Raw genomic sequence first — 19,235 nt, 5'->3', positions numbered from 1 at the left:
CACAAGGTTTGAAGTCATTAAGCAACAATGGCTAAATTGTTCCAAATCCCCCCCACCCCCAACTGCATTAGACTGGCAGCCCCACTGCACCACTCTGAAGGGTGGGGGGACCATTCACACCATCATCTATGTTGTGCAATGCAGGGCCTTTCAGGCTGCACACAGCAGCACCACTGGGGGAGCACCAGAGCAAATCAAACCCTCTCTCTCCTGCTTGCCCTTCACCTTTAATGACAAAGGAAAAAAGTGAAAAGAAAGTTAAAGGCAGCTTGAGCTACCAAAACTAACTGCATATTGCAAAAGGAACCATTTCACTTGACTGAACAGTTCAAACAAATTTCAGCTCCTGAGCATTTTAAACACAGAGAGAAAACAATATAAATAATGTATGTGTGTATGTATATGTGTGTGTACATACATATACATACATATATATCTATATGGCTGTTAATGAATCATTTGCAAGGGACATTTTGAATGAAAAATGGTGTGAAATTCTACACTCCTTCTTTCTGGCTTTCCAGGCACAAGTCCCATCAATCTCTAAACCCTGACACCAGGCAGTTCATTGTTTTTCAAATTTATGACATTTTTCAGTCCACTGTTTTTAAACTGTCACCCTCAGTGGGTAGCTGGCACAACTCATTGCTACTCTCAGCTCCCACTGAGCTCATCGCCCTAGGAGTGATGTGCTAGCAAAATTTTCAGTTGACTGATCTCAAGGATGGTAAACACTCTCTGTGTGCTTCCTCTGATGACATCATTAGTTTTGTCCTCCAACCTTATCCAGAACAGAAATAATTAAGATTGTAATTGTCCATCCCAAACACAGATAATGAAAATGAAGGTAATTGAAAATAGAACCAGTCATTCTACTCAATCTCTTGGTGGGATGGAAGACTAACTCTCTCCCAGACATCCCAATCATTTTATGTCATCGTTTCAAAAACGTCTCTAATATTGCAGGGTCTATCTGGTCTATTGAGAGACTATTCTGTACCTGATTCTTCACTGAAACAGGCTTATTTTGACCTGCTGAATTTTCTCATTTATTTTATGAAATGCATAACTTATGCACTCAATTCTCATCTCAGGAAACAGTCTGATTTCTCCCAGAGTTCTCAAACTAAGTACATGGAATTCAGTGAATGTGGAAGTCAGTTTCTCCCCTTTGTCCTTGGTTGGACATTAGGGTGGAGTAGGTGCCTGAATGGGCTTCCCAGGTGACTCAGTTGTAAGGAATCCGCCCACCAGGAAGGAGATGTGGGTTCAATCCCTGGGTTGGGAAGATCCCCTGGAGGATGGAAATGGCAACCCATCCCAGTATTCTTGCCTGGGAAATCCCATAGATAGAGGAAACTGTCGGGCTATAGTCCATGGGGACGCGATGAGTAGACACGACTGAGCAACTGTTAGGTAGTTAGAATAGGAAAAAGGAGTTCAAAATGGCGGTGGCTAAAAGACAAAGAAAGGAAAAGCCTGTGAAAATAGAACAAAGGAAGGTTCAAGGACCAGAGTGAGGACCTTAGGTAAAACAAACATCCCTCCTGGCTAGCCCAATTTACATAAGGCAGGCCCAGAGGGGAGAAGAAAAAACATGTAAAAGAGGAGCCAAAATTGAGCTGGGGGGCCTCTCTTCTCTTTGGTCTTTTGGGTCAGCATGCCCTCATGCCTTGAGGATGTATTTTCCTTTACTTTCTAAAGAAAACTGACCTGTAACACGGAGCTGTAACACTGGTCCATTTGAGAGCTGTAACGCTGGTCCATCGGTCGTTTCAGATTTTTGTTGCAACAAGACAGAACCGAGGATATTACACACTCCCCCAACACGACTGAAAAACAACAACATGTGCCTGAGTGGAGGAATCAGAAAACCAGGATCAGCTGCTTCTGCCCCAAGCAGGGGTGCAGCCTGCACACATCACTGTCATGTCTGATCCTCAGATTCCTTAGTGACAAAACAAGGGTTTGGATGATTTCCAAGGCACTGAAAGCTTATATATTGGAGTGAGCAAAAAGTTCATTTGAGTTTTCTCAACAGATCTTATGGAGAACCCAAATGAACTTTTTGGCCAGATCAATATTATCCACAGATTTTTGTGATATTTCCGTTCACTTTGCTAGAGAACATACACTTATTTCAACCTTTATCGCATTTCCAATCGATATACCTCTTTTTTTATTGCTTGCCTGGATAAAATTTTCATGTGTATTTTTAGTTCCCCCTTCAATCTTGGGCTTGAAAGGATCTGAAAAGTAATTGTGCAACTCACTCATTTAACAAACATTTAGTGAGCACTTATTGTGTGCCAGTCCCTAGGCTAGGGGCTTGGGAAAATAAAATGTAAATGATTATAATACTGATGTTCTTAATTATGTCTCTTCAAAAACACTAAATGAGAGACTTGATCTTAGCCTCAACCCAAAGTATACATCTAGTCTAAGAAAATGTTTAATTCAAAAGATCACTATGTTATACCAGACCCAAGAAGACACTAAAACCCTTTGCTAATATGGCATTGGCAACTCATACCCTCCAGCACATTTTAAAGAGATAGTGTTAAAGTGATGTGAGTTCTGAAAGTGTGTTAGTTGCTCAGTTGTGTCCGACTCTCTGCAACCCTATGGACTGTAGCCTGCCAGGCTCCTCTGTCCATGGGATTCTCCAGGCAAGCATACTGCCATTTCCTTGACTTGTCTAGCCAGTGCCTGGTACAGTGGGGAAGAACTATTGTAAGTTTTATCTTCCTACCCCTCCTTCCTTTCTTTCCATCTCTTTTTCCCTAAAATTAGCCTGTCTTCTCTCTCACTGTTCCTACTCTAGTGGTACTCAAAGGGTACGTCACTGAAGCAGCAAGATCAGCAAGCATCTTCTTCATCCCCACTTTCAACACTAGTGAACTGACAACTGCCTACCTTGCTTCTAACCTGACTGCATTCCCAACCTTTTATCCAGTACATGCTTACACCAACATAAACTGGAAACCAAGTAGGTGAAAGGAAACCTGGTATTATCCATAGTTTGCTATGTTATTAAGAAAGCTGCACTTTTGGACTCTGTGGGAGAGGGTGAGGGTGGGATGATTTGGGAGAATAGCATTGAAACATGTTTAATATATGTGAAATGAATCGCCAGTCCAGGTTCGATGCATGATACAGGATGCTCGGGGCTGGTGCACTGGGATGACCCAGAGGGATGGTATGGGGAGGGAGGTGGGAGGGGGGTTCAGGATGGGGAACACGTGTACACCCGTGGCAGGTTCATGTTGATGTATGGAAAAACCAATACAATATTGCAAAGTAATTAGCCTCCAATTAAAATAAATAAATTTCTAATAAAAAAAAAAGAAAGCTGCAGAGTCTGATATTAACCAGGAAGTCAAATAATTCACGTTTGCAGGAAAATTCTACATCTGCTGTTCTCCACTCCCTAACAAGGCTCAGTAAGATTGAATCTGTTGTGTGACTACATATTTACATAACAGATTTTTCTCTGCTTTTTTGCTGCTCTAACTGATTTAGAATGTAACTCTAATCTCCAGTGCCCCTCCCGCCAGGAACTAAGTCTATTAGAATTTAAGAATAATGAAGACTCATTAGTAGTGGTGTATAAGTCATTACAAAAGATAATTTACCATACAAAGAAAATAAATAATTAAAAAGGTTTTCAAACACAGTATTTGGTCACTTTTTTAATGAAATATATCCTAAGAACTAATCACATGGACCACAGCTTTGTCTAACTCAATGAAACTATGAGCCATGCCGTGTAGGGCCACCCAAGATGTATGGGTTATGTTGGAGAGTTCTGACAAAATGTGGCCCACTGGAAAAGGGAATGGCAAACCACTTCAGTATTCTTGCCTTGAGGACCCCATGAACAGTATGAAAAGGCAAAAAGATAGGACACTGAAAGATGAACTCCTCAGGTCAGTAGGTGCCCAATATGTGACTGGAGATCAGTGGAGAAATAACTCCAGAAAGAATAAAGAGATGGATCCAAAGTAAGAACAACAATCAGTTGTGGATGTGACTGGTGATAGAAGCAAGCTCCGATGCTGTAAAGAACAATATTGCATAGGAACCTGGAATGTTAGGTCCATGAATCAAGGCAAACTGGAAGTGATCAAACAGGAGATGGCAAGAGTGAACATCGACATTTTAGGAATCAGCAAACTAAAATGGGCTGGAATGGGTGAATTTAACTCAGATGACAATTATATCTATTATTGTGGACAAAAATCGGTTAGAAAAAATGGAGTAGCCATCATAGTACACAAAAGAGTCTGAAATGTAGTACTTGGATGCAATCTTAAAAAGGACAAAATTATCTCTGTTCATTTCCAAGGTAAACCATTCAATATCACAGTAATCCAAGACTATGCCCCAACCAGTAATGATGAAGAAGCTGAAGTTGAACGGTTCTATGAAGACTTACAAGACCTTCTAGAATTAACACCCCAAAAAAAGATGTCCTTTTCATTATAGGGAACTGGAATGCAAAAGTAGGAAGTTAAGAAATACCTGGAGTAATAGGCAATTTGGCCTTGGAGTACAGAATGAAGCAGGGCAAAGGCTAATAAAATTTTGCCAAGAGAATGCACCCATCATAGCAAACACCTTATTCCAACAACACAAGAGAAGACTCTACACATGGACATCACCAGATGGTCAACACCAAAATCAGGTTGATTATATTTTTTGCAGCCAAAGATGGAGAAGCTCTATACAGTTAGCAAAAACAAGACCAGGATCTGACTGTGGCTCAGACCATAAACTCCTTATTGCCAAATTCAGACTGAAATTTACGAAAGTAGGGAAAACCACTAGGCCATTCAGGTATGACCTAAATCAAATCCCTTATGATTATACAGTGGAAGTGAGAAATAAATTTAAGGGACTAGATCTGACAGAGTGCCTGAAGAACTATGGATGGAGGTTCATCACATTGTACAGGAAACAGGAATTGAGACCATCCCCAAGAAAAAGAAATGCAAAAAGGCAAAATGGTTGTCTGGGGAGGCCTTATAAATAGCTGAGAAAAGAAGAGAAGCAAAGGAGAAAAGGAAAGATATACCCATCTGAATGCAGAGTTCCAAAGAACAGCAAAGAGAAATTAGAAAGCCTTCCTCAGTGATCAATGCAAAGAAAGAGGAAAACAACAGAAAGGGAAAGACTAGAGATCACTTCAAGAAAATTAGAGATACCAAAGGAACATTTCATGCAGACGGGCTCAATAAAGGACAGAAATGGTATGGAACTAACAGTAGCAGAAGATATTAAGAAGAGATGGCAAGAATACACAGAAGAACTATACAAACAAGAGTTTTATGACCCAGATAATCACGATGGTAGGATCATTCACCTAGAGCCAGACATCCTGGAATGTGAAGTCAAGTGGGCCTTGAAGCATCACTACGAACAAAGCTAGTGGAGGTGATGGAATTCCAGTGGAGCTATTTCAAATCCTGAAGAATGATGCTGTGAAAGTGCTGCACTCAATATGCCAGCAAATTTGGAAAACTCAGCAGTGGCCACAGGACTAGAAAAGTCAGTTTTCATTCCAAGCCCTAAGAAAGGCAATGCCAAAGTACTGCACAATTTCACTCATCTCACATGCTAGTAGGGTAATGCTCAAAATTCTCCAAGCCAGGCTTCAGCAATATGTGACCCATGAGCTTCCAGATGTTCAAGCTGGATTTAGAAAAGGCAGAGGAACCAGAGATCAAATTGCCAACATCCATTGGATCATGGAAAAAGCAAGAGAGTTCCAGAAAAACATCTATTTCTGCTTTATTGACTATGCCAAAGCCTTTGACTGTGTGGGTCACAACAAACTGTGGAAAATTCTGAAAGAGATGGGACTACCAGACCCCCTTTCATGCCTCCTGAGAAATCTGTATGCAGGTCAGGAAGCAACTGTTAAACTGGACATGGAACAACAGACTGGTTCCAAATAGGAAAAGGAGTACGTCAAGGCTGTATATTGTCACCCTACTTATTTAACTTATATGCAGAGTACATCATGAGAAATGCTGGGCTGGATGAAGCATGAACTGGAATCAAGATTGCCGGGAGAAATATTAATAACCTCAGATATGCAGATGACACCACCCTTAGGGCAGAAAGTGAAGAAGAACTAAAGAGCCTCTTGATGAAAGTTAAAGAGGAGAGTGAAAAGCTGGCCTAAAGCTCAACATTCAGAAAACTAAGATCATAGCATCCAGTCTCACCACTTCATGGCAAATAGATGGGGAAAGAATGGAAACAGTGACAGAGTTTCTTTTTCAGGCTCCAAAATCACTACAGATGATGACTGCAGCCATGAAATTAAAAGACACTTGCTACTTGGAAGAAAAGCTATGATCAACCTAGACAGCATATTAAAAAGCAGAGACATTACTCTGTTGACAAGGTCCATTAGTCAAAGCTATAGTTTTTCCACTAGTTATGTATGGATGTGAGATTTGGACCAAAAAAAGAAGGCTGAGTGCCAAAGAATTGATGCTTTTGAACTGTGGTGTTGGAGAAGACTCTTGAGAGTCCCTTGGACCTAAAGGAGATCCAACCAGTCAATTCTAAAGGAAATCAATCCTGAATATTCATTGGAAGGACTGATGCTGAAGCTGAAGCTCTGATACTTTGGCCACCTGATGCATCAAAAAAGACCCTGATGCTGGGAAAGATTGAAGGCGGGAGGAGAAGGGGACCACAGAGGATGAAATGGTTGGATGGCATCACTGACTCAATGGACATGAGTTTGAGCAAGTTCCAGGAGATGGTGAAGGACAGAGAAGCCTGGCGTGCTACAAATTCATGGGGTCACAAAGAGTCGGACACGACTAAGCAATTGAAAAAAAAAACAAGCACATGAAATATATGTTTGGAAATGAGAAAGGTAAAGGGAAGGAAATGAAGTTGGAGAATTAAGCAGGCATTCAGGCATTCATATACTGAATACTTTCTCCCAAAGAGAATGTGAAACCATGGGAGGATTTCAAGTGTGATCCTATTTGCATTTAAGAAAGGAAACAATGACTGTTTTATGAAGAGTAGAAGGGAGGGAGCAAGAGAGTTTAGGGCAACAAGTTAAGAGGTTGGTGCCTATCCCAGCCACTAGGCTCTCACCATAACACCAGTATCAAGACATTTTGAGGCTCCTTCACAACCTTTATCCCTCTGCTTTGAAGCATTTACATACATGCTTTCTCTCTCCTTCCAGAACAATCTTCTTAAGGTGGGAACTAAGTCACATAGCCTCATAATAGCCAGCAATTAACACTTAGCATATACTAGCGCCCTAGGTACAATGCAGGAGACTCCGGTTGGATTCCTGGGTAAGGAAGATCCACTGGAGAAAGGATAGGCTCTAGTATTCTTGGGCTTCCCTTGTGACTCAGCTGCTGAAGAATCCACCTGCAATACAGGAGACCTGGGTTCAGTCCCTGGATTTGGAAGATCCCCTGGAGAAAGGTAAGGCTACCCACTCTAGTATTCTGGCCTAGAGAATTCCATGGACTGTATTGTCCATGGGGTCACAAAGGGTCAGACATGACTGGACGACTTTCACTTTCACTTTTATGTACAAAACGTTTAACTCCACAGTAACCACAGGAGATAGCTATTATTCCCCATTTACCAATGAAGAAATTCTCATTCAGAAATATTTGCCCAAATAGGCTGGTAAATGGTGGCACTTGGATTCCCACTCAAGTCTGCCTTGCTCCAGGTCTGTCTTCACTCCTGCAGTGATCAATAAACACACACACCGTTGAGCTGCAAGATGTCTGATTCCAATCTTATCAAACTACAGATTTTCTTTTGATGTGTGCTTTCCAACAGATGGGTAGAAAAATGTTAACCATATTTCAGGCTTTTTTTTTTCCCAGAGTATGCTGTACCAGGGGGCTTTTTATTCTCACAGTAAATCTAAAGGTGCAATTTGGGGTTTTTCAAAACATTATCATAAGTACTGAACAGACTTACCAGCAAAGTCGGATGAAAAGGAAAAGGATGCTGGAACCAAAGAGGAAAGCCAAGGCCAGCCAAGAGCATCAGCGGCAGGCTCACTGCAGTACCAGGAAACATTAAAGGCTGGCATCACTCCCCTCTTAATCCATAATGTGACTGAGCTGCAACCCCAGTGGTTTTGAGAAAAAAGAATCAGCAGAATTTTGCAACTTTAATAGACTGTATAAGCAACTAAAAGTTTCAGGGATGCCTTCTCTTCATTACCTCAGCAGTCATACTCTGACCTTGTGGCCGCTCTTTGTGAAAAACTCTTTTATGTTTTCTCACTTAAGTAGAATTAACATTTTTCCCTCTGTGGCATGAACTCACGGTAGACGAAAGCTTTCATAGATAGCAAGTAGTTTTTCAATGTCACATTCCTATCACAGTGTTATGGAACAAAACTAATTGTCATCAGGATTGAAGGCAATTCTATTCACAGCAAGATAAATTGGATTTCTAAACTGTGATTTCCATTGTGTTACCTCTGTGTATCATGAAAGGTATCCTGATGTGCACAGCAGTCAGGCTACTTACTTATACAGTGACGTCCAGCTTTATGCTGAATCTGTCATCTTTTGCTTCCCAAGGGAGGACAGAAGCACAACAGAAGCATAATTGTAGACCACCATTCAATAGAAGGGGTTAATAAGGATACATTGCTTTAAATATCAGTGTGAACATTCAAAGACTACAAGAAAATAGTCCATTCCCTTAGAAGAGTAGGCATTCTTGTGAATTGTCCATTTCATCACTGTGGAGTTTTATGTGCATGTGAGGTTTTCTCTCTCTATCTCTACTTTTTTAATAATACTTTTTTAAATATATGCATACAGTATAACTGGGCTTCCCAGGTGGCTCAGTGGTAAAGAATCTGCCTGCCAATGCAGGAGGCACAAGAGACAAGGGTTCGATCCCTGGGTCAGGAAGATCCCTTGGAGGAGGAAATGGCAACCCACCCCAGTATTCCTGCCCGGGAAATCCCATGAACAGAGAAGCCTGGAGGGCTACAGGCTGTCACAAAGAGTCAGACACGACTGAGCCACTGAGAACAGCATACAGTATAACTATTTCAAAATGTAAACCACCACCAATAAAAATATCCCATCTTGCAATCTGTAAATGTGGACTCCACTAATCTTAACTTTTAATATATTGAGCAATGTCTTAGGTTGCATTTTCAAAATCTTTTAGAAAAAAATAAGATTTTCTAAGTTAATTAATAGATTTAAAATATTATGGAGAATGAGTGGAAAACAAGATGGACAGTACAAATGTTCATACTGTTGTCATTAAAAGGCAAACTAGGACTTGCGTGGTGTCCGGGGACTAAGACTCTGAGCTCCCAACATTGGGAACCCAGATCTGATCCCTAGTCAGGAAACCAGATCCCACATGCCACAACTAAGAGAATGAGTGCCGCAACAAAGATCAAAAATGCTGCATGTCGCAACCAAGACCCAGTGCAGCCAAAGTTTTTTTAAAAAATTGTTTCTTAAAGGCCTCTCACAAAAAGAAAAAAAAAAAGGCAAACTGGGGATAGTAAAGCCTAGAACCATGGACTTCAGAGTCAATCCTCTGGGTTTGAATCTTGTCTCACCACGGTTGTGATCTGGACAAATTACTGAACCTTACTGTGCCTCCATTTTCTTATCTGTAAAATGTAGATTATAATAATACACACTTCATAATAGATTGTCATGAAGATTAGAGCTAACAACATACTTAGAAAAATTCCTGGCACACACTAAACACTCGGTGGTACAACTTATTATTACTACTACTATTATTATCTAAAAGCAGCCTGTTTTTTAAACAAACAAGTGATAAACTACTCATAGTTCTATCTCAATCATTCCAGCAGGTTAACTTAAAATCTCTTGCAAGCAGTATCATGTTGCCTCATTCACATTTCTAAGCATCTTTGAAAATAAGAACACTACAGTCCTAAAAAAAGAAAAACAAACTTTTTATAGTTTACTTTTCCCCACTTATTTTTTATTGATGGTAATTTTCTATGTTGAAAGCAAATCCAAGTTATCCAGCCCATTGCTGTTGTTCAGGCACTAAGTCATATCTGACTCTCTGTGACCTCACAGACTGCAGCATGCCAGGCTTCCCTGTTCTTCACTATCTCCAAGAGTTTGCTCAAACTCATGTCTATTGAGTAAGTGATGCCATTTCATCCTGTTACCCCCTTCTTCTCCTGCCCTCAATCTTTCCCAGCATCAGGGTCTTTTCCAGTGAGTCGGCTCCTCACTTCAGGTGGCCAGCATATTGGAGCTTCAGCACTGGAGCCAAAAAAATAACATCTGCCACTGTTTCCACCTTTTCCCCTTCTGCTCACCATGAAATGATGGGACTGGATGTCATGATCTTCATTTTTTGAATGTTGAGTTTTAAGCCAGCTTTTTCACTCTCCTCTTTCACCCTCATCAAGAGACTCTTTAGTTCCTCTTTGCTTTCTACCATTAGAGTGGTATCATCTGCATATCTGAGGTTGTTGATATTTCTTCTGGCAATCTTGATTCTAGTTTGTGAGTCATCCAACCTGGCATTTCACATGATGTACTCTGCATATAAGTTAAATAAGCAAGGTGACAATATACAGCCTTGATGTACTCCTTTCCCAATTTGGAACTAGTCCATTGTTCCATGTCTGGTTCTGACTATTGCACTTGACCTGCATACAGATTTCTCAGGAGGCAGGTAAGGTGGTAGTCCCATCTCTTTAAGAACTTTCAGGGACTCGCTCTCCCGCGTGCATGTGCGCTCTCTCTCTCTCTTTCTCTCTCTCTCTCTTTCTCCCTCCCCACGCAGTCCTCCACTCTCTTCTCTTTGAGTCTTGGATTCTCCTGCTATCTTATAAATAAAATAGAGCTGTAACACTGATTTGCCTAAGAGCTGTAGCACGGTTTGTCCAAGACCCAAGAGCTGTGATGCACCGAGGGCTTTAATGTCCGTCGCTCCAAATCTTTGTTGTGACGAGACAAAGAACCGAGGAACATACACTCGCGTGACATCTATGGTGCCATGACTCGGGTTTAACCTGGCTGAAACAACCTCTACGTGAAAGAGGCCAAGCACAACAGGACTCCAACTCAGCGAAGCTCCCACGCTAGAAGCAGAAGGTGAAGAAACCCAGCACAGGGGAAGGCCCATCGTGCTGGAAACCGGGACAGCGTAAAATGAACTCAGCAGAAAGCTCACACGGCCCAGTCTCAGATTCCAGAAGACCTCCAGTTAAGGTAAGAGGTCCTCGCTCCTATGACTGGAGGGACCTTTACAATCTCTCATTTATTGTTTCCTCGAACCTCCCACAAACAGGCGGGTGGCAGGGGCACAATTGAGGGAGTCTGGAGAGGCTGCTCCTCAGTATGTCCCAAAGGTGCTATCTGCTGAGCCCCAATAGCTGTTACACAAGTCGGTGGGGGTTCTTCTGTCCTAAGAACTTTCAAAAAAAAAAGAAAAGAAATTTCCAGTTTGTTGCAATCCACAGAGTCAAAGGCTTTAGCATTGTCAATGAACCAGAAATAGATGATTTTCTGGAATTTCCTTGCTTTTTCTATGATCCAGAGGATGTTGGCAATTTGGCCTCTGGTTCCTCTGCCTTTTCTAAATCCAACTTGTACATCTACAAGTTCTCGGTTCACATACTGCTGAAGCCCAGCTTGAAGAATTCTGAGCACTGCCTTGCTACAATGTTAAATGAGTGCAATTATATAGTTTAAATATTTTTTTGGCATTGCCTTTCTTTGGGATTAGAATGAAAACTGACCCATTCCAGTCCTGTGGCCATTGCTGAGTTTTCCAAATTTGCTGGCATATTGAGTGCAGCACTTTAACACCATCATCTTTTAGGATTTTAAATAACTCAGATGGAATACCACCACCTCCACTAGCTTTGTTTGGTGTCCAATCAATACCTGGGCATTGTTCCTTTGTGTCCTGTCAAATCCTTATAGGATCTTGGAAAATATCACCACCTGCAACATTCCCCACTATAAGACACAAGGTAAAATTCCTTTGTTTTTGGCATGGGTCATTTATGTATACTGGAAATCATACATCTTATTTGCTAAATACTAAAAGGAAAGGAGACATTATACCTTACAGTGTTTCAGAAAGAGGTAAAATAAAGAGAATGCAAACAAGTAACAGTTTCCTAGTTCATTTGGATTAAAGAGAATTCCTAGTTACACACGATAAGGTTTTCACAAGCAGCAAGTTAGAGAACCTATATTTTTGTGTAAATACTAAGCTGCCAAATGACTTTTCCTAAAATTTACATTTTTCTATCTAACAAAACTGATTTTCTTTAGTCCAAGGAGGGTATGTTATTCATCCAGGCAGTATCTAGCAAATATAGATTGTACGATACTTATTGACCTAAGTAAATCTGAATGGCACAGCACTGGGCTCCACGGAGACACTCAAATATTTTTTGAATGAAATGAAAGAATCAGAGGAAGACTAATGGAAACTGGTTCCGGGTGATCTGTCTTGCTGGTTGTAATAGAGATTAAGATAGAAATATAGGAGGGCGGAATGGATACCATCCCAAAGCAACACACACACACATGCATATCTAATACAGAAAGTCCCCTCCATACAAATGCATTCCATTCTGATACCATGTTCCATTTGTTCAGTTGACTGACAAGTCCAACAAAGGTAGCCTAGGTACCCAACTACACAACTGGGTATATAGTACTGTACTGTAATAGGTTCATAATACTTTTCACACAAATAATACATTAAAAAAAAATAAAGCAAATTGGCTTAATCTTTCAGTACAATACCTTGAAAAGCATAATAATACAGTACAACAGTAGTACAGGAGTTGGCATCAAGTGAACAGACAAGAAGAGTTACTGACTAGAGGAGGGAGAGGAAGTGGGAGATGGTAGAGCCAAAGGATCATCAGCAGTAGGAGATGGAAGGCAAGCTTCAATTTCACTCATGCCTGACATTGATGGCATAGGTTCTGGTTCCTTGCTGAAACCAGATGCACATTTCCCACCTTTGAAAGTTCGCAACTTGAAGGTTCCTAGGTAGCAGACTTGTTATATATGCATTCACATACACAACCTGAAGCAACCTCAATAATTTACATTGAGAATTAATAGGAGCCAGGACTTCTCTGCTGGTCTAATCGCCAAAGACTCCAAGCTCCCAATGCCAGGGGACTGAGTTCAATCCCTGGTCAGGAAACTAGATCCTGCTTTCTGCAACTAAAAGATCCCACATGCAGCAATGAAGATGGAAGATCTTGCAAGTCACAACTGTTATATAAATAATGACAATATTAAACAAATTGCTTAGATATAATCCACCATTTACAATAGGCTTGGTCTGTTCTTGAGGGAGAAAATTTCCCCAATTTATATCGTTTTGGCTTTTAAATCTGAAAAAAAAAAAGGAAAGAAACTTTCTGAAATGTCTACTGAGATAGATCTAAGCTGCTACATCCCTGTTCATCACATTCAGGTCTAGGGTAACCACGCGTCATCATCATTCCCCAGCACTGGACCTGAGAACTGAGTTCAGTCCTCCCACATGACATTATTATTCCTAAGATCTTTCAAGACATTTGAAAGCCCTTCAAACTCTCTTATTCTTCTCAGTCCCTGTCCAGTCCAACCAGGAAGGCAGACAGTTGCCAGAACGGTTAGGTCAAGGATTGAAACAAGTGGGGAATATCTCTTTCTACAATGATGAGTATATTCATCCTATGCAAAAAGATAAGTAGATAGAGGTAAATCTATATTATAATCAAGGGTACTACTCTTCATAGTAGAAATAAGCAAGACATTTCCTCCAGATTTTGTTTCATATGCCATCATTTCTCAACACTGATTTCTGTTCATAAACAAGTTTCACTGGGAAATTTCCATTTAAGACAGTATATTTAAAGTAGCCCCAAAGAGAAACCATTTACACATTCTGCTGTAGTTCTGAGTAAGGTCAATTTCACTCAGGCATATGGCAAAATTTTAAAAATACTTAAAAGTCATTGAAAAAAGTTCATAATCAGAGGAGATCATATGCATGTTCACAGAGGAGATGCAGATGTTACACTGAGATTTGTCAAGTTGTCAAGGAAAACAACTCAGGGCCAGGGCCAGAAGGAAGGAATTCTCGTCTCCTAAGGCTAACCTACGTAAGGGGAAGCACCCCAGCTTGCCTCTGCCAAGAATGCTACTCCATAGCAATTAAAAACTCTGGATGGAATACTGAAAATATCTTTTTTTTAATGCAAGTATGGGCTCATCAAGAAAACAAAGAGTCCTCAAAACCCAAAAATCAAGAGAAACGGGAAACACAGAGAAGCAGAGCCCCAAAATTGACATTTACTCTGACGGCATTTGCCAAACCCCAGAGTCCTTAAACTTCATTTTCTGACCTTAAAGATCATAAGGGTCAGTCTAAAGTGGGAGGCTCTATAAAAGATTTCCCCCCCCTTCATAACGTGAATCACAAAAGGCCACACTCACAATGTCAGAGTGAAGTAGAAATCAGCCAGCCCCAGTTCAAGGAGGCAGCAAATAAAATTGCCTGCCTGCCCTACATGCTGTCACTAGTTTGGGGGTAGGCATGGAGGGGGTGAATCTCCCTTGAGAATTCTTAACACAAGCTGATTCTTTCTAAACCTTGTAGCCCAAACAAATAATACCTTGGAGTGAGAAAACTTAAACAGATACTTCAGAATAAAGTGATCTCACATTGGTAATGCCCCGGACATCTAGCAGAAACGAATGAAAACCCTAAAAGAACCCACCTTCAATGTAGGCCTGAAAAATTCTCATGGATAAAAATAGGAAATCAGAGTCACAAATCCCAAACCAGGGAAGCATTTAACTCACTGTGAAAGGCTGCAGAAACAGCAGACGACATAAATTAACTTGTAAACTTCAAATATAGGAAGAAACCTACAAGTATGTTTACTTTTGTTTAAAAATTTAAAAGGGAGGGTTGAAACTACAACTAAGAAGAAAAAGACTTCAGTACTCACAGGAAGAAGTGGAGTCCCTGGAGCTATGGCAGGAAAAGAGGGACAGGAAGGGGCAGGGCCACCTTACCCGCAGTCAGCCATCCCCCAGGCTCCCGGTCTGCAGTGGCTGCTGCCCCACGGGGAGCTTAAGTACCAGGGATAGATACCTGATTGAATACCTGGATGGTCTAGTGGTTTTCCCTACTTTCTTCAATTTAAGTCTGAATTTGGCAATAAGGAGTTCATGATCTGAGCCACAGTCAGTTCCCGGCCGTGTTTTTGCTGACTGTGTAGAGCTTCTCCATCTTTGGCTGCAAAGAACATAATCAATCTGATTTCAGTGTTGACCATCTGATGATGTCCATGTGTAGAGTCTTCTCTTGTGTTGTTGGAAGAGGGTGTTTGCTATGACCAGTGTGTTCTCTTGGCAGAACTCTACTAGCCTTTGCCCTGCTTCATTTTGTACTCCAAGGCCAAATTTGCCTGTTACTCCAGGTATTTTTGACTTCCTGCTTTTGCATTCCAGTCCCCTATAATGAAAAAGACATCTTTTTTGGGTGTTAGTTCTAGAAGGTCTTGTAGGTCTTCATAGAAATGTTCAACTTCAGCTTCTTCAGCATTACTGGTTGGGATATAGACTTGGATTACTGTGATATTGAATGGTTTGCTTTGGAAACGAACAGAGATCATTCTGTCATTTTTGAGATTGGACCTAAGTACTGCATTTTGAACTCTTTTGTTCACTATGATGGACACTCCATTTCTTCTAAGGGATTTTTGCCTACAGTAGTAGATATAAAGGTCATCTGAGTTAAATTCACCCATTCCAGTCCATTTTATTTCACTGATTCCTAAAATGTCGATGTTCATTCTTGCCATCTCCTGTTTGACCACTTCCAATTTGCCTTGATTCACGTACCTAACATTTCAGAGGTTCCTATGCAATATTGCTGTTTATAGCATCGGACTTCACGTCCGTCACCAGTCACATCCACAACTGAGTGTTGGTTTTGCTTTGGCAAATAGATGGGAAAACAATAGAAACAGTGAGAGACTTTATTTTGAGGGGCTCCAAAAATCACTGCATATGGTGACTGCAGCCATGAAATTAAAAGACATTTGCTCCCTGGAAGAAAAGTTATCACCAACCTAGATAGCATATTAAAAAGAAGACACATTACTTTGCCAACAAATGTCCATCTAATCAAAGCTTTAGTTTTTCCAGTAGTCATGTATGGATGTGAGAACTGGACTATAAAAAAAGCTGAGCACCAAAGAATTGATGCTTTTGAACTATGGTTGTTAGAGAAGACTCTTGAGAGTCCCTTGGACTGCAAGGAGATCCAACCAGTCCATCCTAAAGGAGATGAGTCCTGAATATTCATTGGAAGGACTGATGCTGAAGCTGAAACTCCAATACTTTGGCCACCTGATGCGAAGAACTGACTCATCGGAAAAGACCCTGATGCTGGGAAAGATTGAAGGCAGGAGGAGAAGGGGCTGACAGAGGATGAGATGGTTAGATGGCATCACCGACTCAATGGACGTGAGTTTGGGTGAACTCTGGGAGTCAGTGATGGACAGGGAGGCTTGGTGTGCTGCAGTCAATGGGGTCACAAAGATTCAGACACGACTGAGTGACTGAACTGAACTGAACTGATAGATTTATCATGTCCTTTGTTGTGACTTCCAAAGAAAGACCACACCCTCACCGGCTCATTGTCAGTATTCCTAACACAAGTGTGCTACAGACTGAGAGGTGAATTTCCCCTGCTGACACTCAAACGTGTTTTCTGAAAGGGTGTTTGCAAGGCGTTGTGGTTTATCAATCAAGGGATCCACAAACATTAAGGAGATGCCTTCCAAGCAGGGTGAAAATCTAGGATTCCCATGGGTCCTGAGATTTCTTGGACAGCCTGGAACTCTTCACCAGAAAAGAAGGGGGTGAAGGCCCAGTTTACAGATTTCATGGAGGCTTTGGGGGCTCCATATACAAAGGACTTCCCTGGTGGCTCAGGCGGTAAAGCATCTGCCTACAATGCGGGAGACCCGGGTTCAATCCCTGGGTTGGGAAGATCTCCTGGAAAAGGAAATAGCAACCCACTCCAGTATTCTTGCCTGGAAAATCCCATAGACGGAGGAGCCTGGTAGGCTACAGTCCATGGGGTCTCAAAGAGTCAGACATGACTGAGCGACTTCACTTTCACATACAAAGAAGTGGATTCAGATTATTCAGATCAAGGAATAATCAACTTCGAAGGTGACTGACACAATCAAAACCAGCCCTGAAAACAGAAGAATCATCCTGTCCGCTTGGAATCCAAAAGATCTTCCTCTCATAACCCACCTCTGACCCTGCCTCTGTGCCATACCCTTTGCCTTTCTATGTGGGAACTGTGAGCTGACCTGCTGGCTGTACCAGAGGTCAGGAGACAGGGCCTCAGTGTGCCCCTCAACATCACCACATGGTCAGTGAATTTCAAGAGTGTTATATAGCTATTCCCCCAAATTTGAGCAAGCTGAATAATACCATCAGTCATAATAATGGCTAGTGTGGTTATGAACACTTAATGTTTATTTGTTTTATATCTTGCTGTAATAAAGAAACGTTCTGCATTCAGAGAAAGACTTCAGAAAAAATTTTAATAGAATCCTTAGAAATTAAAAATCTCATAATTAAAATTTAAAACTCAGTAAACAAGTTTATTGTGTGGCTAGACCCACTGAAAGAGCATTTATGAAATAGACTATAATCCTGAAGAAGTCAGCAAGAATATGGAACAGAGAGACAAAGAAGTTGAAAATAATGAAACAATCATTAAAAAGCAAAGAAGATAAAGTGAGATGCAATGGGAGATCTAAGTCAGTGAAGTAAGGCAAGAAAATGAAATAAATGAATTTAAGTACTAGAAAGGAAGAAACTACTTGTGTATGATATATTATCTATACAGAAACCTCAGAAAAAAATTCCAGATTTTTTTTAATAAACAGTAGAACTTAACATGAGATCTGAATATAAAATCAATTGTCCTTCTAAACCAACAGAAAAGAGTTCAAATGCATAGTTTTTTAAAAAGATATAATTTATGGCATTTTAAAAATGTGAAGAATCTAAAAATAAACATACCAAAGATCTTTATAAGAAAAAATTATAAACTTTTATTAATAGACATTAAAAATATCTAAATAAATTGAGGCCATGTTAATGTATAAAGAGAATCATTATTAAAAAGATGTCAATTCTCTTCAACTTAATTTACGGATTCAAGACAGTCAAAACTGTAGCGAGTCTTCTGAGTCTTGACAAGCTAATTCTAAAAGAATATGGAATAGAAAACATCCCATAAAGCCTAAGGTATGCCTGAGGAAGAACTAGGTGGGAGAAGTTGTTTTTTAAGTGATTCTTGAAGCTATGTTAATGAATATATTGTGGTATTTGCATTGGAAAAGACAAATACACCACTAGGACAGGATAGAAACCCAGAAACAGCCCCATGTGTTTGGAATGTGATTTATATTAATAGCAGAGATGTGGAATCACAGGGCAGTGGGAGAAAGCTGGATTTCCAATGGATTCAGTTCAGTTCAGTCGTCCAGTCGTGTCCGACTCTTGACCCCATGAACCGCAGCACGCCAGGCCTCCCTGTCCATCACCAACTCCCGGAGTTCACCCAAACCCATATCCATCGAGTCGGTGATGCCATCCAAGCATTTCATCCTCTGTCGTCCCCTTCTCCTCCTGCCCTCAATCTTTCCCAACATCAGGGTCTTTTCTGATGAGTCAGTTCTTCGCATCAGGTGGCCAAAGTATTGGAGTTTCAGCTTCAGCATCAGTCCTTCCAATGAATATTCAGGACTCATCTCCTTTAGGATGGACTGGTTGGATCTCCTTGCAGTCCAAGGGACTCTCAAGAATCTTCTCCATCACCACAGTTCAAAAGCATCAATTCTTTAGTGCTCAGCTTTCTTTATAGTCCAACTCTCACATCCGTACATGACTACTGGAAAAACCATAGCCTTGACTAGATAGACCTTTGTTGGCAAAGTAATGTCTCTGCTTTTTAATATGCTATCTAGGTTCGTCATAACTTTCCTTCCAAGGAGTTAAGCGTCTTCTAATTTCATGGCTGCGATCACCATCTGCAGTGATTTTGGAGCCCAGAAAAATAAAGTCAGCCACTGTTTCCTCTGTTTCCTCATCTATTTGCCATGAAGTGATGGGACCGGATGC

General features: G+C 40.9%; 1 long non-coding RNA gene and 1 pseudogene across 1 annotated transcript in view; one reads left to right on the top strand and one right to left on the bottom strand.

Annotated features, from left to right (window-relative positions):
- The window catches only part of LOC129641635 (uncharacterized), a 45,727-nt gene extending 43,908 nt beyond the window's left edge, over positions 1–1,819 (bottom strand). The window contains exon 1 of the long non-coding RNA XR_008709369.1: positions 1,714–1,819. This is a non-coding gene — a long non-coding RNA (uncharacterized LOC129641635). The remainder of the gene's footprint in view (positions 1–1,713) is intronic.
- Positions 1,820–14,607: 12,788 nt separating this feature from the next.
- On the top strand, positions 14,608–17,500 carry LOC129648676 (thymidylate synthase-like; annotated as a pseudogene).
- The last annotated feature ends 1,735 nt before the right edge of the window (positions 17,501–19,235 follow it).

This window comes from Bubalus kerabau, chromosome 1, assembly GCF_029407905.1.
Source record: "Bubalus kerabau isolate K-KA32 ecotype Philippines breed swamp buffalo chromosome 1, PCC_UOA_SB_1v2, whole genome shotgun sequence".
Classification (NCBI taxonomy): domain Eukaryota; kingdom Metazoa; phylum Chordata; class Mammalia; order Artiodactyla; family Bovidae; genus Bubalus; species Bubalus kerabau.
This window is presented reverse-complemented; position numbering and strand designations above follow the sequence as displayed.